The sequence below is a fragment of the Triturus cristatus genome, chromosome 2_1 (genome assembly GCF_964204655.1).
Source record: "Triturus cristatus chromosome 2_1, aTriCri1.1, whole genome shotgun sequence".
In the NCBI taxonomy this organism is placed as follows: domain Eukaryota; kingdom Metazoa; phylum Chordata; class Amphibia; order Caudata; family Salamandridae; genus Triturus; species Triturus cristatus.
In genome coordinates, this window is record NC_140581.1 from 14,308,526 (window position 1) to 14,332,143 (window position 23,618).

The window sequence follows — 23,618 nt, forward strand, 5'->3', positions numbered from 1 at the left end:
ACTGAGCACCGAGGGGGGAACGTAAAAATGGATACTCAGCAATGGGAGGAGGGGCGGGACAATAACAGATGGATGGGTGGTTAGATGGATGAATAGATGAGTTGATGGACAGGGAGATGGTTGAATACACATTTTTTTTTTTTTTTTTAGCGCTGGGATACCTCCGGGTGACTACGCGCTCTATAAAAATTTTAATAATAATAATAATAATAATAATAATAATAATAATAATAATAATAATTAATAATAATAATAATAATAACATGACGGGCGGACGGATGGATGGATGAATGGATGGATGTATAGATGGATGGATGGATAGATGGAGGGACATCAAAAGAGATATAGACAGAGATATGGATGGATGAAGAGGCCAATACAAAGATGGACGTGTGGCCGGACAGACAGGCACAACTTCAGACAAATGGGCGGGCAGATGAGAGAAATGGAAATTAAAGGCAGTAAATGGTCTTTTACAGACACATTTTATGGACCTTTGTCCTTGATACGGAAGCTCTCCCAAATGAAGAGATTTAGGGGTGCTGGAGGGGTGGAAATGAACTGATTAGAAAAGATACAGAGTGAAGAGACTCACCAGAGAAAGTTATTAGCGTGAAGACAGGCTATTTCAATGATATTGCTGGCAAGTTATATGGCTGTCTGAGAGTTTTGAATGTTAATGCTTGTTGCCTTAATGTTGTGACTGCAGGAGGGGCTGGGTGTGAAGACTGTAAATTATTTTTTAGGCCTCAGCTACAAAGCGCATGTGCTGTGGTGTGAGATGTATTGGTCACAATTTAGTGGGCTTACAGCTCAGCCGCAGCATACCATTAGTTGTTTTCATTTGCCATCTTTCGATTCACTTCCTTTCTTGTGTTAGTTCCTTCCTGGAGCATGGACCAAGTACATGTGCTCTTCCTCATCTTTGTTCTTCCTCCTCTTTTTGCAGTACACAAGTTTTTTTTAAATTCTATAAGTGTTTCAGTATTATTCCTGGATGAGCAATGCACTTTCCTACTTTTAACGTAGATATACAGCTTCTTATTTTTGTTGCTTTCACCCTATCTGACGTCTCTAGTGACGTGTCAATTACTTACACACACAACTTTACAACTCTGTACCACATCACTCTACTCTATGCCACTCCACTCCACACAAAGCCACTCTATTACACTTTATCCCACTCTTCTCTATGCCACTCCACTTTACATGGCTCTACTCTATGCCACTATACACCCCTCCGTTCCACTCCATGCCACTCTACTCTTTGCTACTCTACTCTATGCCACTCCATACAATGCCACTCTACTCTATGACACTCTACTCTTCACCACTCAACGCCACTCCACTCTAAGCCATTCCACCCTACTCTACACCACTCCTCTTTACTCTATGCCACTCGACACCACTCCATCCTAAGCCATGCCACTCTACTTTATGCCACTCCACTCTATGTCACTCTACTCCATGCCACTCTACTGCATTTCACCGCACTCTATCCTACACCACTTGACTCCACTTTATACCATTCCATGCCACTCTATTCCTCTCCTCACAGTGCCCCGGTATGCCACTCTACTCTATGTAATTCTACACCACTCTTCTCTATGCCACCCCACTCAATGCCACTCTGCTCTATGCCACTCTACTCTACACCACTCCCCTCTACACTATGCCACTCTACTCAAAGCCACTACAAGCTACTCTACTCCACTCCACCTAACTGTGCCACTCTACTCTACTGTATACAACTAGAGAGGCGGCCCCCCTACCAATGGGAACAGGGGACTACTGAGCAGCAGAGAAAAAAGATTTTCCCTTGGTAATCAATTATAAAATTATACCACACACTCACCTATCATTCTCACAGGTTATATGGTGCAATAATCAAACCCAAATAATGAATTCCACTCTATAATATACCACCAAACCAGATATCCAGCGCTCGAGGGTTGTTTATTACATGCCATTAAAAACCTTACTCCCTCAAACAACGTATTGTCTTTTTCAGAAACAGAGATATTTAACACATGTAGAGAAAATATAAAATTCATATATGGCATACAGTATTTAATCTAATCCAATATACAATAATATTAAAATCCCGCGAAAATTGCCACAATCATAAACATAATAATAATAAAACAATAATACAATAAAAATAGGAGACCCTATCTACGCAGTAGCAAACTGACTGTTATACAGATTGATCCAACACTATGCATCAAGTTTGTATTCAGGTAGGTATTTCAATTTGTTCCTTCCCCAAAGTTCTTGTGGTCGGATTCAAAATTTAGTTTGCGTCAATGCGTTTCGGTGATACATCACTTTATTTTAAAGCCACCTTCCTCAGGACTCAATTTTAATGGGAATCATTGATTCCGAACTGGACGCGTACGCGCCGTTCAAAGCAAAAACTTTTTTTATCCACTTCTCGTGTGGAATGAAACCGGAGTAAGGGTGCATCGTCTCCCAGTGGCTGCCAAATAATTGGAAAACAAAATTAGTGTATTTGGGAGTAATTATGCAAGAGTGATTTTAACCAAGACGACAAGGGACAGTTGTGAGCAGTCAATACGCCACAAACTTGACCATGGTCTAAACAAGAAACACTACACCAGGAGTGATTGCTGTTTTAAATACTTGATGGAGAAACAGTCCTCTTAAAATTGAGTCCTGACGAAAGTGGCTTTAAAATAAACCTAATACCTACCTGAATATGCACTTCATGTTGTTTATGATTGTGACAATTTTCGCCGGATTTTAATATTATTGTATATTGGATGAGATTAAATACTGTATGTCATATATGAATTTTATATTTTCTCTACGTGTGTTAAATATCTCTGTTTCCGAAAAAGAAGATACGTTGTTTGAGGGAATAAGGTTTTTAATGGCATGTAATAAACAACCCTTGAGCGCTGGATTTCTGGTTTGGTGGTATATTATAGAGTGGAATTCATTATTTGGGTTTGATTATTGCACCATATAACCTGTGAGAATGATAGGTGAGTGTGTGGTATAATTTTATTATTGATTACCAAGGGGAAAACTTTTTTCCCTACCACTCTACTCTACGCCATTCAACTCGACACCATTCCACACTATGCCAATTTATTCTATGCCACTCTACTTTACGACACTCCATACCACTCCACTCAGTGCCACTCCACTCTACTCTATATCACCCTAATCATTGCCACTCTACTCTATGCCACACCATTGTACACCACTCTACAACATTCCATCCCACACTACGTCACTCTAAACCACTCTACTCTATGCCATTCCAGTCTATGCCACTCCAGTCTATGCCGCTCTACGCCACTCTACTCTACTCCAAGCCACTCTATTGTATGCTATTGCACTTAAGGCTGCTTTAGTCTACGTCACCCTACACCATTCCACTCAATGCTACACCACTCTGGACTACTCCACTTAACTCTATGCAACTCTACTCTCCACCACTCCACTCTACTTTATGCCACTCTATATCACTCTACTCCACGCCACCTTACAAGTCTACACCACTCTCCTCTATGCCATTCTACTCTATGTCATGCCACAAATGTTCATCCATGCTGAACAGCAGCCACGCTGTTCGACAACATTACAAAAAAACATTGGCAAAGCCAATAGCTGTCACATAGGCGAGACCTACTGGCTTTTCCAATGCTTGTTTCCTACCGTAGCACTGTAATGTGGTCTGTGGCCTAGGGTTGGAGCATCTCAGAGGAGGCAGGACAGAAAAACATGAGGGTTAATCCAGGCCAGAAGACAGCCCACTCTGATCTAAGATAAAATATACAACCAAGTCCATGTGCTCATTCACTCATTTATTCACTATTACCTGCTTATGATTATGCAGCCTATGTAAGCATCAGGGGCTTATGTAGAGTTTGGCTGCACCCCGTTCTGCCAGATAACAAAGGGGTGTACTCCACTGCCCTGGAGAACAGAGCCACAGTTTTTAAAGTTCTCTGCCACTGGTGGCGACCACTCATGCCTACAGAGGAGCCGCTGCCACAATAGCGCAATGGCGCCCCTGAAGGCACTGAAACTGTGGTGTGTGAGTAAGTGCTAAGTCCAATGCACCAGCACAAGGACCCTGGACCCCAAAACAGACTGCCCAACTGAGAATGCGTCGTTGAAAAACAAAACCAAATAATGGGCTGATATGATGGGAGTATTTTTATTTCCATTGCGTGGGGTTCGTTGATACGGTTTCCTTTTTGGAACCACCAGCTTTTCCCGGACGTCTGAACGTCTGCCCTCAGTAGAACAGACATCTGCTGGCAGTGCAGTGGTGATTGCCAGACTCTCAGAAAAGCTGGAGTGCCCTGTCCACCAAACTTGAAAGAAGCCCTTCAGTGTTTTTAAAAATCTCTTTGAGGCTGTTGGAAGGATCTGCTTGAGGAATCTCATTATTGATAGAAGTATTTACTTTTTTACACCACAACTGAGGGCCTCATTTATGAGGAATTGGCCTAGGGCAGCGCCGCAGGTCTTCCTGCTGCGCAGCCCTACGCCAATGTGAAAGGGCAGGAATGCCCCGTATTTATGAAATACGGTGCATTCCTGTCCTTTCACACTGGGCTGGTGCACAGTTTGCTGCCTAGTGCTAACACAGGCATCCTTGCATCATGGCGCAAGGGTACCTCTGTTGCAGGCAGCATTGTTTTTGTGCAGTAAGGGGACGTTCCTTCACAAAAACAATCCACTGAAGCGTTTACCTTGTTCTATGTGTGCTGCAGAATGCAGTACACTTGGAAAGAGAAGACAAGCATTTGCAATTAAATAGGTCTTGCATTTATGAGAGTTTGAGCTTTTGGCATTGTAAATGACAATGCCTTTTATTTTTGTGTTGTTTTTAAAACATATAAATAAAAGGCATTGTCATTTACAATGCCAATAGCTTAAACTTTCTCAAATGTGAGACCTATTGCATTGCAAATGCATTTGTGCTATAAAAATAAACGCAACAGCAGGCAGAATGAAGCTATTTGAGAAAATAGTGCTTGGAGGCTGTAATTAAAGCCTACTGAGTAACAACACATGTAATGGGGGTGTCGCCACGGGAGGGTGCAAAATGACACAAGGCGGCACTAAGGAGGGACTACTAAGCCTATTGATCAATGAACAGCAGGGCCGGACTGGGAACCAAAACCGGCCCTGGCAAAGTGCTTGGCCGCCCCCGATCCCCCCCACCTGCCCCCCCGGGCTTGGGGGGGCCGGCGAGCTCTTTGCCAGGGCCGGTTTTCGGCCGATTTTGTTATAGGGCCGATTTTGCTGCAAAAACGCATCTTTAACAAAAACGGCCCCCAGGGACCCAAAACCGGGTGCACCGGGGGATTGCCCAGTGCCCGCTACGGCCAGTCCGGCCCTGATGAACAGCCACAGTTTACAGTGGACAATGACACAAGCCAATGAAATATATGGGTGGAGAGTGGGCAGAGCTTCAAGTCCCTCCCTGAATACAGCATGCCTTGCAAAGCAGCGCATGCGCTGCCCAGGCTCAACTTAAAAACAAAGAGAAATACAAATATTTCTCCTTGTTACGCCTGCTCTGGGGAGGCATAAAGTTATGGCATTGCCCCAGTGTTAGAAATGAGGGGACTCTGGTTGGCGCAGGCAAGTACCAGCGACAAGCAGGGACCCTTTACTTCTAGTCAGGACGAAGGATGGCTCTTTAGAGTAACCCCTGCTCACCCTCTAGGTGCGTGTCGCGAGCAGTCAAGGCTAAACCTCAGGGCATACATGGTTAAGCACTTGCAATTAAACACACAGTAAACCCCTTGCATGCACCACAAATGGACACCAATCAGGTTGTATACAAAAATAAGGCTTTTATATAGTTTCAGCAGGTTTAGTACAAGGCCCAGTAACAGTGAAACGGTGGGGCCACAATCTCTGTGGATACGGAAAGTTCTCTTTGTACGGAAAGTTCTTAGGCGGGCAACAAGGTGAACTGCGGGCCTTCGTGCACTTCGCGCTGAAGCGGCAACCCGGAGGCACGCGTCAGATGACAGGGAAAACAGAACGTTGCGGACCCTGGATCTGATGCGAGCTCGCGGTCGAGTTCGTAAGTACAGTACCTTGTCTCTTTTCGTGAAGGCGGGTGCGGGACTTCAGCGGCTCTCTTTAGAAGGGCGAGACGGCGTCCGGGGCTCCCACACTTCACGAGGGGGGTCTAGTCCTTCAGGCTCACGGCAAGAGCGGGTTGTTACAGGTGGCAATTGAACAAAGCGGGGCAGTCGGGCACGCTGTCTATGTCTGGGTCGTCCGAGGCTTGGAGATGCTCACAACGCCGATTCCGGCGGGAGGGGTGAAGGTGCGCAGCGAGCCTTCGGCGAGCGAGGTGACGGGGGCAGCCCAGCACGGCGTCGGGGGAGCGGCTCAGATCGAGCGAGGCTCTTCCCAAGGCAGGGGCGGCTAAGCAGTCCGGTCACGGCTCAAGGAGGGGCTGGGGGGCACGAGAGTCACGACTCCGGTGAGGAAAGGAACACCACAGTACAGCGGCGGGCGAGTGAAGGTCAGGTTGAACCGAATGGTCCTGGGGTTCAGTTCAGGGGGCAAGCTCGCTTCCAAGCCCTTGGAGATTGTTTTGAAAAGCACAAGTTTCTTGAGAGTAAAAATAAAGCAAAGTCTCTAGCAAAAGGTTCCTCTTCTCTCCTTTGGCAGCAAGGTCACCACTGCAGGCCAGTCCCCCAGGATAGGGACAGTCTTCCTCCTTACAGCTTTCCTGGCGCCTCCTCCTCAGGCAGAGATTCTTCTTGGGTCAAAAGCGGATCTAGTTTCTTAGGAGCGGGGCTCCTACATTTATACCACAAATCTTTTGTTCTCCCAGGCCAGGGGGGCCCTTGCCTAGTTCAGTCCAGTTCTGGAGCACTCTGTTGACGCGATGCAGGCTTCTTCTTTCAGAGTGCAGGGCAGAGTCATCAGACGCTCCACAGGGGGCGGAGCCGGCATTGTGGTGGCAGAGCACAGTCCTATTCAGGGTCCAGGTGTACTCCTCCCACCCATCTACCTGTCAATCTTCCTATTCACCACCAGGCTACTTAGCCCTGCCCATCTGGGTTCCCCCAGCCCTGTCACTCACACAAGCCAGACAGCAGATACACATCACGCAGAGGCAGGCTGAAATAGTTAGGCAAGCAAAGGCCAACTTTCTAAAAGTGGCATTTGCAAACGCAGAATATTAAAATAAACCTTACGAAAAGATGTACCTTATTATTCCGAGTTCAGGCATACTAAACTCGATCTTCTACCATGTTCCCTGGGTCGGTTAGGATCATAGGATGTAACAATCTCAACCACCCATTCTGGCCTATGAGAACAGGGTAGCCTTACAATAGTGAAAAACGAAAATGGCTGTAATTCACTATTAGGAAATGCCACACACATCAGGGCTTGTTCTACCTTATGCTTACAACGCACACTGCCCTTGGGCCTACCATAGGGGTGACTAACATGAAGTTAAAGGAAGGTTTAGGGACTGGCAAATGTGTGCACTTGCCAGTCAGCATGTCAGTACCAGACTGCACGCAGGTTCTGCGATGGCAGACCTAGACATATTTTACCAGGCCGCTTCTGTGGGTGGCACAACCAGCGCTGCAAGCCCACCAGCGGTATTTGTATGTACATGCCCTGGCACTTCTGGTGCACTTTACTGGGGTCTGACAGTAAACCAAATAAGCCAATCATGGAATCCAACCAACATATACATTTTACATAGGGAGCACTTGCACTGTGGCACTGGTTGGCAGTGGCACAGTGCTCTGAGCGGCCAACACCCTAAAAACACATGAGGCACAGCGACAAAAAGTGGAAGGGAGACTCACGCCAACGTGCCAGGTCTAACACCCAGGTTTCTGTGTTTAAGTAAATCTGGGGCACCATCAGAACCCATGGGTGTTGCCTGGGAAAACCCCTTGCAGCACCCATGGAGCGCCTCCTTGACGCAGAGTAAGGCTAGGGAGCGGCTTGTGCTGTTTTGTTTCACTCCATATCTATGAAGCTGTGCAAAGTCACGCAGAGCGGCTTTGCGTTGCCTTATAGATATGATTGAGAGGCTTATAGCACCAGATCGTCAAAAAAGTGACGCTTTGGCAGCGCAAGTCTCATAAATAAGCCCTCGAGTGTTTAAAACTCTGTTTAGAATAGATAAAAATCCACCCGTTGCTCTACCGTGGTCTAGAGTGTGTGAGGCAACATCAGCTGGGAGAGGTGTGGCCAAGGTTCTCAGAGCGGCAATATTTGCTCATATATAATTATTGTCAACCTCGGCGTAGCTCTAAACTGAGTCATAGGTATTATTATTATCGACATTAGAATATAACTTTATACACCAATAGATATTATTATCAGCATTAGAATATCACATCATCTCCCTGCTAGATATTATTTTTATCAACATTAGAATATAGTTTTATCATTCGGATATATATTGTTATTATTACCAACATTAAAATATCCCTTTAGCCCCAGATAAATATTGTTCTCAACATTATAATAACCCTCAATCAGTCTGATAGATATTGTTATTATCGACATTAGAATATCACTTAATCTCTCTTAAAGATCCACATGAATCAAGCTTTTTTTACAGTCTCAAACGGGCTGATTCGCAGAATCGGCCCGTGTGCGACCGGATAAAGACCTTTTCCGATGCATGTACCTTTTTGCATTCGCAATATAGGTAATCGCAATTTATTGTGATTACCTAAATTGTGAATGCATTTGGGGAATCGCAAATTGAGATTCCCTATTTGAGATCCATCAAGTTTTTCCTAAATGAGACTTTGCATTTAGGAAACGCTAATTACCATCAACTTCAGGTTGATGGTAATTTGCAAATTCTTTGAAAAATGCACAAAAGTGCATTTTTCAAAGTGAAATGTGGTGCACACACATGCCCTTGGGGGCACACTTACACTTTAGGGGGGTGCATCAGTGGGGCCTTAGGCCCCCTGGCACCCTTGCAATTGCATTCACAATTTGCGATTACCAATTTGGTAATTGCAATTTGCAAATGCATTCCCATTCATTCTTAGGGGCTTCTAGGCCCATAGAAATGAATGGAGTGACATTACCTAATAGCGATTCGCAATTTGCGATTCGCTATTAGGTAATGTGTAGAATTCGCAATTTATTTAGCGATTCCTACATGCATAAGGAATTGCGATTCCTTAATAGCGATTCCTTAAAAATCTGGATGTTTAGGAATCGCAATTCCTTATGTTGATGCATGTGCCCCATAGTTATTATTGACATTAAAATAGCACTTTATCTCGCTTAAAGATATTGTTATTATCAACATTAGAATAGTTGTTTATCTCTCTGATAGATATTACTATTATAAACATTAGAATAGCACTTTATCTCTCTTAATGATATTATTATCGACATTAGAATAACTCTTAATCTCTCTGTTAGATATTGTTATAATTAATATCAACATTAGAATAGCTCTTTATCCATCTGATAGATATTGTTATTATTAATATCAACATTAGAATAGCTCTGATCGATATTAATATCCACATTAGAATAGCTCTTTATCTCTCTGATAGATATTGTTATAATTAGGGGTGGGCGGAATTTGCGGAATTAACCTTCGCAAATTATCGCGAAAATGTTTAAAATTATCGCAAACAAGCAGAAATATCGCGAAGATGCGGAAGTTTTTTTCCGGCATGTTCGCGAGATTTTCTGCATGGTTGTGGGTCGCCAACTTACCCATGTGGTTGCTTGCGGGCGCGGCCATCTTGTTTTGAGTCGTTTTCGAGAAGAAAGACGTGATCGCGCGACGCATGACGTCACTGCGGGCGCGAACTGTCGCGAGACAGCGCAAATGGCTAAAAACAATACAACATCTCATGGAGAACGCGACCGGATCAAGAAAACTTGTCGGCGAACGCAGGGATTCAGGTAAGGCGATCGCGCGCGAGAATGTATTATTTTACAGCGCGAGCAAGAAACAAATTATCGCCAAGCTGCGGAAACCGGAATTTTTGACATTTTCGCACTCTCCGCGGAACGCAAAAATGTCAAATTATCGCAATTTCCGCGAACGGAACGAAATTTTTGCCCAGGCCTAGTTATAATTCAAATCAACATTAGAATAGCTCTTTATCTCCCTGATAGATATTGTTATTGTTAATAACATTAGAATAGCTCTTCATCTCTCTGATAGATATTTTTATTATTAATATCCACATTAGAATAGCGCTTTATCTCTCTGATAGATATTTTTATTATCGACATTAGAATAGCTCTTTATCTCTCTGATAGATATTGTTATTATTAATATCAACATTAGAATAGCTCTTTATCTCTCTGATCGATATTGTTATTATCGACATTAGAATAGCTCTTTATCTCTCTGATCGATATTGTTATTGTTAATAACATTAGAATAGCTCTTTATCTCTCTGATAGATATTGTTATTGTTAATAACAAAGTCAAATGGTCTTTATTCGGATATAAAATATCCATAAAAGTACAAGTCATCACCACCAATAGGATACAATACACAATACATAAAACACACGTTAAAATAAGTTGAATATCGGATCAACATTATTAATAGCATGAGCAAATGTGCAAAAAATAGCAATAAAGTGCAGGTAAGTACAATGTGTGTAAATCACAAAACAGGTGTGCAAAATAGCGATAAAGTGCTAGCAGGTTCAATATATACATTATACAGACAACAAACCCAGCTGTATCGATGTACAATAGCTGTGCGTGAATATTGAACTAAGAAATGTTCATAGTATTTCTCGATCGTACCGCAGATTGCAAAAATGAGCTTACTCTGAAAATCATGTCATCACTTCCTAGCCGCAGTATTTCATCAAATGCCAGTTTATAATCAATAATAGCATGTGATTTAAAATATGAGATCAAATACTGTTTAGTGTATCTGATATAAAAATTACAGAAAAACAGGAAGTGTAAAATTGTTTGTTTATGACCAGTTCCACATGGGCTGAGCAGGTTCTCTAGGTCTTTGTTAAAACCGAGTGGGAAGCAAAGTGAGTATTTTATACTCCCATCCCTAAGACGAAAGAGCAAGCTCCTATTCCATCTTCCGATATTTTTCTTAAGATAATCCTGTGGCGTGTCATTTTTAGTGCCTGGGAATGTCAAAATGGAAATATATCCAACTATTAAAGGTTTGAAGAACTCCGTATGTCCTCTAGCCCTTCGGAATGAATCATACAATGCCTCTCTCACGGTTTTTATATTCGTACCGTCTGTATTTTGGGGATGGGAGAAAATATGTTCCAATTTCACACTGGCTAGACTTTTCTTAACAGCACTGAACCAAGGTATGAAACTACCCCTGTCGTATTTAAGGCAGTCGTTGATTATTTCCTGAGTTAAAATTGCTGCTGGGTTTCGCCAAATCTTTAGCCAGTACAATGCTGGCCGAGATTTGATAAAATCCTCGACATAATACAAACTTAATTCTTTGTGACATATGTAAGTGGGTGAAGAGATTTGAGCCCCTAATACCTTTCTACAAAATCTATTTTCTTCAGTTTGAATACTGTGGAAATGTGGATTTTCCTGATCAGTTATGTCCCCTATCTTGGACCCCAACGATTCTATGTGCATGTCACAAGTACATGTATGTTCCCTCCAGTTCCAGTTTCCAAGACGCAAACATATGTGTGTCTACCGTCGACATGTTCTCTGTCAGATCCGCCATCAATGGGCTGGATATTCAATTCCTAAGTATGAAAAGCCACCGACTTTATATGGCTAAGGTACTCCATTTTTACAGTTCAGGCAAGTAGGCCCGATTCTTTCCTCAAAGCCTTTCCCTGCTCTCTGTCTCTGACAGTTTCAGCTTGAGCTCGCATCTGTATCCATGAACTTTGTCCTACTCCCTGTGCAGCTAACGGTGCCTGCCTCGGCCAGTTTTCGCCTGCCTGCCAAGAAGCTGTATTTCACCTTCGAATTATCTATTTTGCTCTTCAGCCGATGCATTCCTGTCTAGTGATTTAGGTAAACATTTCCTTTAGCTCACAAGCAAAGGACTCAGCCTTTCCGTCCTCCTGCAAGTGATTCATAGCCCTGTTGCCATGGAAAGTTTTCTGCCCCTCGCTTCTCATATAGACACTTAGACGCTTGTACACGCACATACAGTTAGTATAGAATAGATTCTGTCCGAGAGTCCTTCCTTGTGGATAACATAGTTCTCTAAACATAGGATGTTAGATATGATTTGGGATTAGGTTGACATGACCCCCTAGACTTCTCGTCTCCACATGTAGAGCTAAATGTCAAGTCCCCTTCACCCCCTAGTTGCACGTCAATCACACGTCATGCTGCTGCGCACGCATCCATGTTAAGTATTATCGTATAGATCCACCTATGTAAGATAATGAGAGCCAATCATGTTTCTTTTTGCTCCTTATTACGCCTAGTTTCAATTACGTATCACTATGTTAATTTATCTTATCAATTGTTACGCCTTTTTGCACTTGTTTCATTGTAAATGTATGACCTATAAAAGTTACTTCTTGTCAATAAAGTATTGTACTTCACTTCCTGAACCCTCGTGGTGACGGAACCTGAAGGCCGCGACTCGAGTCGGCCATTTTGGATGGAATAAAGCCCATTTAGAAACCTCTTATACCACGGATTCTGCCTCTTGTTATTTTGAGCTATTTTACTTTATTTTTAAGGATTCCGTATGAAATTCAGTTTCGGTAAAAAGAATATTTACCACATAATGGCGCCCGAATAGGGACACTTTCTCATCTCACGCGCCGGCGGTGCGTTGCAGGCCCGGTCTCCTGCCACAGCTGGACGGACCATAAACGCGTACCAGCAGGATTTCCTGTAAGCTCCCTCCGGTCAAGCGGGGGCGACTGAGGCTGCGATCAACCCAGACGAGGCGGTGAGAAGTGCGAAGTATCCCGACCAGAGCCTAGCTGAGAGAGCAAGATCCGAGGTATACAGAAGCCCACCAGGTTTTTCGAAATCCCGATGTCCAGAGGGTCCGCTATCCGCAGTTATCGAGTCCTGTCCATTCTCTGAGGCCTTCCGTTTCAAGGAGCTACTCGGTGAGTACCATCGCCGAGGAGGCGTGTTGACGCGCACATAGGTTGTGCCGGTCAAGACGGATTTGGGTACACAAATCCGGTCGGCACTGTTTAGCAGTGTATATGTACTGTTTAGCAGTATATCAAGTATTCCGAAGTATTTAGTTATTGTCAAGAATTCAGCGTGGTGATTAGTTAGGCAGACTGTCATCATTGTCGGTTATTGTTAAAATGTTTAATGTTTAATGTTTAAAGTGTTCAAATGTCTTGCATATTGTGGTATGAATGATTGTTCTTTGTTCGCTGTTCATTATTGTGTTTTTCGTATTAAGTGAATTCAAGAGTAAGTATCAGATCAGTTGTCAATATGCCGCTCTTCTCGAAGTTAAGACAGATTACTACCAGAAAAGGGGTGCTTGAAGAAGCAGTTCCTATTCCTCCTAGGGACACTCCAGGGCATTTTATGTACCACAAGCATGGCTTAGATGCCATATTGTTTCTTGATCTATGGGTAGATTATACCAAGGGATTGCCGGAAAGTCAAAGGTGGCCCGCAGCGGGAACCTGGGATGCAGAGTGCATCATGAAAGTGGAGGAAGAGTTATGGAAAAGAAAGGTCAGACAGTCACAGAAAGACGCTGTTGAGTTATGGCGTAAAGAATCTCATAGACGTACAGAAAAAGCACGTAGACAAGAAGAGAGGAGTAAAGAAAGTTCAAATAAAGTTCAAGAAGATCTATTAATTGAGGAAGGTATCCGAGTGAAGTCAGAACAAGTAAATAGACAAAGAAATGCTCTTATGAATGGTATGTATCCCCTTCTAACCGAAGGACTACCAAAGGCTGTTCCAGGGATGCCAAAAGACTTGCCACCCCCGTTATTTCCAATTAAGGTACATCAAAAAGGGCATCCCAGAACCGCAGAAGATGTTTTTCTTTCCTCATATCTAGACGACACAGCTCCCGAGTATACTAACGCCACACTACATAGACCGTCTGGCGGAGGGGTTCAACGTCAGGATCAGGTATCCGACCCCGTGCAACAGCAAGTCCCGATACAAGCTTCGGCAAGCACATCTGTCCCCGCAGTCGATTCTACAGTGGTATCGACACCCATAGTTGCTGTGTCACGTTCAACGAACCCATTCACACCCGATGCCCCAGATGGGGCCACGGGAGGTGCTAGCAATACCTTTACACCACCCAGAATAAATAAACTTGTCTTTCAAGAATCAGCGCATTCACGTACACCTAAATTCGTAAGTGAACGTACGCTTAAGGAACTCCTTGTAAATTGTAGATATGACCCGGTGGTTGGTAAAGAGGACGAAATGGTCCTGGCATCATTACGCATCAGGCGAGCCGCAGAGTATTTAGCAAGGTTACCAGGAATGACTACGCATCTAGATAACATATACCATTTTGTTCAAACAGGACGAGATCCAGGATGTATTAACAGAGCTATGGAATTCCAGAAAGTAGAGATACAGGGGGAACTGTTACGTTTCCTCATAAACTGTGTGATCAGAAATCAAGACCGTCCGGGGGTAGACCCGAATGCAATGCTTATTCTTACAAGATGGAGCCAGAATATATCAGAAGGGAGACACGATAAGCAAAATTGTATAATAGCCATGTGCCGAAAAATCCGTAGAGAAATAGAGCGTATTCATGAAGAAAGATTGGGAACAGACGAGTTTGAGCAAGATGAAGTGTCCGAATCAGGGAATTCCGCAAGACAGTCAGAGACCATAGCCTATGTAGGCAGAGGAAGATCCTGTGATAATGCTAGATGTTTTTCTGATCCCATACACTCTGTATGCCCAAATAATAGCAGAACGTATCCGACGCCTGTAATAAATCTGAAGTCTCCTGAACATTTGTTTCAAGCCGCAGATAAAATACTACGAGAACGAAGGGGTTACCACCTCCTCGATTCCATGGATGAGCAAGAATTAGCCAGATCAGCTGTTCACTGGATTGACAGTCCTGAAATATACGGTGATGAGACCGTAGCACACACGTTTTTTAATCTCAGTGCAGATGAACAACGTTTAGCTGGAATCTATATGATTCAGCAACTCCTTATATTATATAAGAGCCAACATGCTGACCCTGGTCCTTTACCTGATATATTAACGGAACTACTCACGAACAGATGGAGAGGTTCTAGTAACAAGCTAATTAAAGAGATATTAGTGTCACGTAAACAGTATGTCCTTTTTGTAAATCCGGATTCTCTCTCGCTGCCCCACAGAGAAAGAACGCCGTACTATATGGATAGACAAAATCCTTTACGAGAAGTGCACCCAATAAAAGGCGAAGACAATGAGTTTCACCGTGTATTTGTTTACACACCCATATCAAAAATGGAATTATTAGAAATGAAGAAAGTAGTACCTAGTCATGACAAAGACCCAGCGGGTTTCCACCGAGAAATTAAAGACATGTTACTAATGGGAGAGTACACCTTTCCTGATATTATGACGATATTAAAGGTGCTTTTGCCTGCTGGCATCTATGAAAAACTGAAAGAAAAAGAGTGGGAAGTGGGAGACCAAAAGATAGACTGGACAGCATTAGCAGAGGAAGAAAGGGCCCGAACTGCAGGTTCAGGGCTCGGGGATAAAGTTAAACTGTTACCAGGTTTACTAGTACAGGTACTGCCACGTCTATTAACTACAAAAAAGGAAGATTGGGGTGCAATCACAGCCTGCAAACAAAAGCAAGATGAAGACACAAGCGATTATTATGCTCGATTTGAAAAATGTTTTGGTATAAACAGTGGTATAAAAGCAAGTAGTGACTCATATCCACATTTATTTGTGACAAAATTAGTGGAAAATGCATTGCCTCCAGTGAAGAATAGAATATTGAAATTCGAGAGTACCTGGCAAAGTAACACTCCGTCACAAATGCTACAAATGTTACAGTATCATCACAATAGAATTAGGGATGAACAAGAACACGAGCATAGACGCATGAAGGATACAAAAATGAAAATGCTAGTTTCTCAGACAGTACCAGCAGAGGGTCACAAAAAGGGTGTGACACATTCTGGTGATTCTGCAGCTCCTGTAAAAGGAACCTGCAATTACTGTAAGCAACTAGGCCATTATGTACACGATTGTCCAGTCCTGAAACGTAATATAGCTACAGGTATTGCAAAAGAGAGACCACGATTAGTTAGACAAGATCAGAATGAACAAGGAGCTATGCAGCATGGACAGTCCATGCCAGTTCAGCAACAGTCCATGCCAGTTCAGCAACAGTCCATGCCAGCCTCACAGCAGCCCATACAGTTTGTGCCAGCTGCACCACCGTTGCCTGCTACTGCCACACAAACCACAACACGACAAATGTATCAGACTGCACAATATGAATATCCTGAGTATCAGCGTTACGCATGAACAAGCCTAGAGAGGGAAGTTGACTTACCGCTCATCGAGATTCCTGTAGATCAAGAAGGACCGTATGTACATAGTGAATTATTAGGTCAAGATAGAAAATTCTTACTCGATACAGGGGCAAGTCGAACAACTATAAAACGTAGTGAAGTTCCAGGGGCACCCCTCTCAGGCTCTCAAAATGTTTCCCTTGGTTTTTCAGGAAAACCTATTGTTAATGAAGTATCACAGCCTCTCCCACTTACGATAGGACCTTTGACACGAACTACAGATTTATTGCTTACTAAATCATGCCCAGAAAATCTGTTAGGAATTAAAACTCTGAAAGCACTAGGAGCCATAATATGTTGTTCTCCGGAAGGAGTAAGGTTGTTTCTACGTGATTTTAAAGGTCACTATGTGTCTAGGGACATGGATCCCCGACTACAGACTTTACCAGTACATCTATGGGCACAAGGCCCTACGGATGTTGGCTGCATGAACATTACACCATACCGAGTCACATTGAAAGCAGGAGTGGTACTACCACGAATGCGACAATACAAGTTACCACATGATGCTGTAGTGGCTTTGCTGAAAATCATTGATGAGCTAATTGCCCAGGGAGTAGTTGTAGAAACAGACTCCAATGTATGTAATTCACCGATAATTCCGATTCTTAAACGAACTGATCCTACTGCCCCACCAGTATACCGATTGGTTATTGATTTGCGTGAACTAAACAAGTGCATTGTACCACAATTTCCTGTGGTCCCTGATATATCATCATTATTGACAGCAATTGATTCCGAAGCAACATTCTTTACTGTAATTGATCTCAAGAATGCCTTTTTCAGCGTCCCAATAGATCCGGAAAGCCAATATTTGTTCGGATTCAGTTTAAATGGGCGCAGCTTTAAATTCTCACGCGCTCCCCAAGGATTCACAGAAAGCCCCAGCATCTACAGCCAAGCACTGAAACGAGAACTTGACAGTATCCACATGCCAGTCAATACTGCACTGCTTCAATATGTCGATGATCTGCTGATCACCGCGAGAAGCGAACCTGAATGTGAAAAGGCTTCTCTGACAGTTTTACATTTTCTAGCCGACAAGGGGCACAAGGTGTCTCCTTCTAAGCTTCAATTCTGTGTCCAGCGAGTTATTTATCTTGGTCACTCGCTGTCCAAGGAGGGAAGGCAGCTTACACCAGATCGCATCCAGTTAATTGCTAACATGTCAATACCCCAGACACAAAAGGAAGTGCGGGCTTTTATAGGCCTCACTTCATATTGTAGGCAGTGGATCCCTCAGTACGCATTTCTAGCAAAACCACTCATTCAGCTAACCACACAGGAGGCAGCCACATCGACTGTTCTCCCTTGGACTCAGGAACATACACAAGCTTTTGAAAGCCTAAAGGAAGCTTTATGTCAAGCACCTGTTTTAGCAACACCATGTTATAGCAAACATTTTACACTTTTTGTTACAGAACGTGAAGGTACTGCCTTGTCAGTACTCACTCAGGATCAAGCAGGATCACGCAAGCCATGTGCTTATTTTTCCAGTACATTAGATCCCGTAGCTCAGGCTTTGCCTGCATGCCTGAAATCAGTGGCGGCGACAGCTTTAGCAATCAGACAAAGCGATGCCATAGTATTAGGACATCCATTGACAGTACAAGTACCACATGCAGTAGAGGTTCTTGTGAACCGAACACAAACACAACACTTGACCATAGCAAGACTTACCGGTTATGAACTGACATTGTTTCAACCACACATAGAGATCCGACGGTGTAATACATTGAATCCTGCTACACTATTACCTGTAATTGGAACAGACCCACTAGCTCATGATTGTGTTGAAATCATTGAAATAAAGACGAAACCTAGACAAGACTTGACAGACGTTCCATTGTTAGATCCAGACCTGACGTTGTATGTAGACGGATCGTGCATGAGAACAAGTACAGGAGATTTAGTGGCCGCGTATGCAGTCACAACAGACACTGAAGTTATTGAGACAAATTGTATAGATACTTTGTCAGCCCAAGCAGCAGAACTTATTGCTCTAACACAAGCCTGTATTCAAGCCACAAATAAGAAAGTTAATGTATACACTGACTCACGTTATGCATTCGGAGTTGTACACGACTTCGGCGTACTGTGGCGAGAGAGAGGTTATTTAACCTCCCATGGTGCCCACATTCAGCACGGACCCCTCATTCATGCCTTGTTAGACGCAATACATCTACCCACTGCTATATCGATTATGAAATGTAAAGCACACACGAAGGTTACTGATATCATTTCTCAAGGCAATGATTTAGCTGACAGAACAGCTAAACAGACTGCTCAGAATCGCACATTAGACATGACAAAGCCAATAGTTCAGACACCAACACAGTGTATGACAATTAAGGATCCCGCACTTGACGTAATTGACATACAGACACATGCTACTGCAGAAGAATTAAAGAAATGGACTGAACTAGGAGGGATCCAGACAGATCAGGGATGGATGACGAAGGAGAAATCTGTATGGTTTCTTCCTGACTCTATGGTCCAAGCCATTATAGCTACAATTCACAGCCCGGCGCATTTAGGAGAAAAAGCTATGCTAGATAGCATTCAACACATTTGGTTCAATAAACATTTACGAGCAGCAGCTAAACAAAAGGTCCGTACCTGTATGATATGTTGTCAGTTCAACCCGGGAAAAAGTGTTCCCGTAGAACAGGGTGGATTCCAGACTCCTGATCATCCTTTTGAAGTGCTCCAAATGGATTATATCCAGATGGAACGATGTCGAGGATTCAAATATGTTCTTGTAGTTGTCTGCGCTCTCTCCCGATGGACTGAGGCGTACCCAGTATCAGATTACACGGCCCCGACTACTGCCAAACAGTTAGTTCGAGAATTCTTCCCACGGTACGGGCTACCACGTGTTGTATATTCAGATAACGGCCAGCCTTTCTCATCCGAATTAATGAAACATGTCTCACTTTTGTTGGGATATCAGTGGAAGTTCCACTGTGTCCGACACCCCGAGGCAGCAGGTCTCGTGGAACGACATAATCAAATTTTGAAAATCAGATTGTCTAAAATATGTAAGGAGAAAGGTGTTGACTGGATAGTAGCCTTACCAGTTGCACTATTTTACATAAGAATGGTAGCACACTCTCGAACAGGGCTATCCCCGTATGAGGTGATCTTCGGAAGGCCACCAAATATGTGGGGGACGCCTGTACCACGTAAAATAACTGATGTTAATTGTAATATGCTGACAGATTACCTGGCTTCCTTGATGTCTGCACTACGATCTTGTCGTTCACAGGTAGCTGCAGCTTTTCCTGACAACACTGAGGTGAAACCCCATGACGTTGCTCCGGGGGATCTGGTGTTTGTGAGGAATTTCGATCGGAAAACCCAATTGGAGCCCAGGTGGAAAACACCGAAGCTAGTCCTGCTGACCACAAGAACAGCCGTGAAAGTGGAGGGCCGCAAAGGATGGATACATTCCAGTCACGTTAAGAAATTTCATGGACTATCCTCGGATATAGACACTGTGCCCTGCACTCCCTCACAGACTGATTCAAAACTTCCCTTTGTTGAAAGGAATGACTCTCAGAACTATAAATTAAAACTTAGGCCCAAACAGTCGAGCAATTTGATTGTTTAAGTCCTCTCCAAGGTGAAGCGGTTGAATTGTCTCTGACATGTATCCCTTGGACCTGAGTAGAGAAAATACCAGAGAAATGTTGAAACGACAGGCGTATTGTAAATCACTGCGTAGCTACTGTGTGAGGACATTATTAATTCTGTTTTTATTGAGTGTTTTAATAATCATTACGAGTGTGATTTTGCACATATATCATCCTATTTCTAGACATGTTTATAATATTACTGCTGAACATTCTTTTAGTGACCTACCGCCACATGAATTATCTTATAGACTTGCGCTGCGCAATAACACCTTCATTAGTATGTTACATCATTCCCATCAGACTAGTAATGCCACCAATTGTTGGGTGTGTGGCCGACTCCCTCCCTATCAGAATAACAAAGGAGTTCTGCCTTTCTTTCCACATCCGTTCACACACAATGGCTCCTGTGGAGCATGGTTTAGTTTACTAAATTCCATAGACCCAGACACAGCAGTTTATCAACAACATTGGATATGGGGAAATCTGAATCTAGTTTTATTCAAAGTCTGTCACCCTAATAAGGAGGGTCACCCCAGTAGAACAGGAACTGATTTAGAAAATGAAGTGTATAAATTAGGTAATTTTACGCCTAACCTCATGATTTTGAACGTCAAATCCGAAGTTGAATTAATTCTGCCCACTATGTCAGTATTTCCAGTTAAGGGTGAATTATGTGTGAGAAAAGTTGGTTCCATACACATGGGCCATAGCCAATGCGTTACTACAGTAGAATATAGTGATCAAGGGAAATCTTCATTTAGAGCTTCTCGCCATTCTTACTTTATATGTGGTCAGACGGCATATATGCGTCTGCCTCTAGATTGGGATGGTACCTGTTACATAGCATTCCTTTTGCCACCTGTTTTCCTAGCTCCCCCTGATTATTATCGAAATGTTCATTTAGTACACAAAAGAGAGCGTAGAGATCTCCCAGTTGTCGATTATACTGAGACGGCATGGGACAAGTATGTAGATTTCAATAAAGGTATCTTTCCCTATATAGGTACAATATCAAATAGTAAGCTGATACGCAGACTCACCAAGACTCTTGAAGCTGTAGTAAACGAGACTATAACCGCCCTAGGCAATCTGACAGAGGAACAATCAGTGATGAGAATTGTTGTTCTCCAGAATCGTCTTGTCCTTGACGTCATCCTGGCCGATAGGGGCGGAGCTTGCAGGGTCATCGGATCCAGCTGCTGCATATTCATACCAGAAAATTCGCCATCTGTATATAAAGCTATAACACGCCTTCATAAGATTGTAAGCCAGATACACGAGAATCCAGGCACTTGGACGTGGTCCGGGTGGTTTTGGAGTGTGATATCAGCCTGGGGATGGAGAGTTCTATCCTTCCTAGGTATTGGCCTTCTTATGCTCTTCAGTTGTTGTTTATGCCTGCAATGTGGACCAGCGATTTGTGGTCTGTGTGCCACATCATGCATTCCATATCAAAGTTCTCGTTCAAAATGCCGGAAAAAGAAGGAAGAAGAAATGATGCTCCATGAGCAAATCGATGGAATAATGAAGATTGATATCTCTTGAAGGGCAAGTAGGGGACAAGGAGGGAATGTGGAAATGTGGATTTTCCTGATCAGTTATGTCCCCTATCTTGGACCCCAACGATTCTATGTGCATGTCACAAGTACATGTATGTTCCCTCCAGTTCCAGTTTCCAAGACGCAAACATATGTGTGTCTACCGTCGACATGTTCTCTGTCAGATCCGCCATCAATGGGCTGGATATTCAATTCCTAAGTATGAAAAGCCACCGACTTTATATGGCTAAGGTACTCCATTTTTACAGTTCAGGCAAGTAGGCCCGATTCTTTCCTCAAAGCCTTTCCCTGCTCTCTGTCTCTGACAGTTTCAGCTTGAGCTCGCATCTGTATCCATGAACTTTGTCCTACTCCCTGTGCAGCTAACGGTGCCTGCCTCGGCCAGTTTTCGCCTGCCTGCCAAGAAGCTGTATTTCACCTTCGAATTATCTATTTTGCTCTTCAGCCGATGCATTCCTGTCTAGTGATTTAGGTAAACATTTCCTTTAGCTCACAAGCAAAGGACTCAGCCTTTCCGTCCTCCTGCAAGTGATTCATAGCCCTGTTGCCATGGAAAGTTTTCTGCCCCTCGCTTCTCATATAGACACTTAGACGCTTGTACACGCACATACAGTTAGTATAGAATAGATTCTGTCCGAGAGTCCTTCCTTGTGGATAACATAGTTCTCTAAACATAGGATGTTAGATATGATTTGGGATTAGGTTGACATGACCCCCTAGACTTCTCGTCTCCACATGTAGAGCTAAATGTCAAGTCCCCTTCACCCCCTAGTTGCACGTCAATCACACGTCATGCTGCTGCGCACGCATCCATGTTAAGTATTATCGTATAGATCCACCTATGTAAGATAATGAGAGCCAATCATGTTTCTTTTTGCTCCTTATTACGCCTAGTTTCAATTACGTATCACTATGTTAATTTATCTTATCAATTGTTACGCCTTTTTGCACTTGTTTCATTGTAAATGTATGACCTATAAAAGTTACTTCTTGTCAATAAAGTATTGTACTTCACTTCCTGAACCCTCGTGGTGACGGAACCTGAAGGCCGCGACTCGAGTCGGCCATTTTGGATGGAATAAAGCCCATTTAGAAACCTCTTATACCACGGATTCTGCCTCTTGTTATTTTGAGCTATTTTACTTTATTTTTAAGGATTCCGTATGAAATTCAGTTTCGGTAAAAAGAATATTTACCACAATACCACTGCAATCTGTGTACCCCCACACCTCGGCACCATAGGTTGCAGTTGGTCGACATTGTGATTTATAGATCTGTAGTAAAGGTATCACTACCTCAGCCCGCTTTGGCTGTTGTAAACTAATAATTGAGTTAACTGCCTTCCCGAGTTTGTTTCTACCGTGGGCCACGTGTGCTGACCATGATCCAGAATCTGAAAATACTAACCCCAGGTACGGAAAAGTGCCAGTGCTTTTTAGGACATTTTCTCCTGACATTATGGGCCAGATTCACAGAACTAACTTAAGACAAAATCCTAAACTTACTACCATTTTGGTATTCACAGAAGGCACTTACTCATTTCGGTATTCACAGAAGTTAGGAGTTCTAACTTTAGGACTCCTAAATGCCTTCTGTGAATACCGAAAGTCTTAAAATTAGGATTTTTCTCAGCTTAGTAGTAGTATAGTTAGGACTCCTAACTTTAGGACTCCTAAATGCCTTCTGTGAATACCGAAAGTCTTAAAATTAGGATTTTTCTCAATTTAGTAGTAGTAAAGTTAGGACTCCTAACTTTAGGACTCCTAAATGCCTTCTGTGAATACCGAAAGCCTTAAAATTAGGATTTTTCTCAGTTTAGTAGTAGTAAAGTTAGGAGTCCTAACTTTAGGACTCCTAAACTGAAAAAAATCCTAACTTTAAGACTTTCGGTATTCACAGAAGG

The 23,618-nt window shown here is 43.1% G+C and overlaps 1 protein-coding gene across 2 annotated transcripts in view; it reads left to right on the forward strand.

Annotated features, from left to right (window-relative positions):
* Nucleotides 1-23,618, forward strand: part of LOC146863617 (carbonic anhydrase 9-like) — an 891,039-nt gene that overhangs the window by 852,752 nt on the left and 14,669 nt on the right. The gene's annotated exons all lie outside the window — the stretch shown is intronic.